The sequence below is a fragment of the Actinia tenebrosa genome, unplaced genomic scaffold, assembly GCF_029948245.1.
Source record: "Actinia tenebrosa isolate PJP-AT-01 unplaced genomic scaffold, QUT_ActTen_1.0 PGA_scaffold13__45_contigs__length_12533684, whole genome shotgun sequence".
NCBI lineage: Eukaryota > Metazoa > Cnidaria > Anthozoa > Actiniaria > Actiniidae > Actinia > Actinia tenebrosa.
This window is the reverse complement of record NW_028292573.1, coordinates 12,359,099-12,359,786: the sequence shown is the minus strand read 5'-3', so window position 1 is coordinate 12,359,786 and position 688 is coordinate 12,359,099.

Here is a 688-nt window from a genome sequence, read left to right as displayed (position 1 = left end):
ATAAATAAATTCACATTTAAATCTTTCCGACAACCAAATACAGTGATTCCTCTGTAAAGCGGACAACGCGAATTTCGAAATTTTTCCCTATTTTATTTACTAAATGTGAAATAAACTTGGAGCAGAAAACATATTAAACGGACAGCTACATGCATCCCGAAATTTCTTTTCCCTTATTTACTGTAAAAACAAACCTCATGTTTGAGAAATTAATCTTGTCTTCCAAAATAAAACAGATTGTTTTAAAGCAATTGGCATTATTTCTGAGAGTTTAGGTTCTCACTTTAATTCTAAGTGTAAAATTTGGGCAATTAATATTCTTTTCTTGTATCTTGGTATGAGACAGCAACGAGAAAAGGTACGAATCAACACTGATTTAGTTTCTTGATTGAGAGGGGAAAAATAAAGCTTTTTATAAGTAGTATATGAATTATTTATCGATCCAATTTGCATTATTGGCATTATTTCCGAGTCTTTAGATTTTTACTTTCATTTTAAGTGTAAAACTATCGCAGTTAATATATTTTCGCATTCTGGCATAAGACAGATCAATATTTAGCTTCTTGATTCAGAGGGGAAAAAAATAAAGCTTTTAATAAGTAGTATGTGAGTTATTTATCAATCCGACAGAAACCTCGAATTTTATACGGTAAAGAACTGTTTTGCCAACGAGACTAATTCAAGTGAA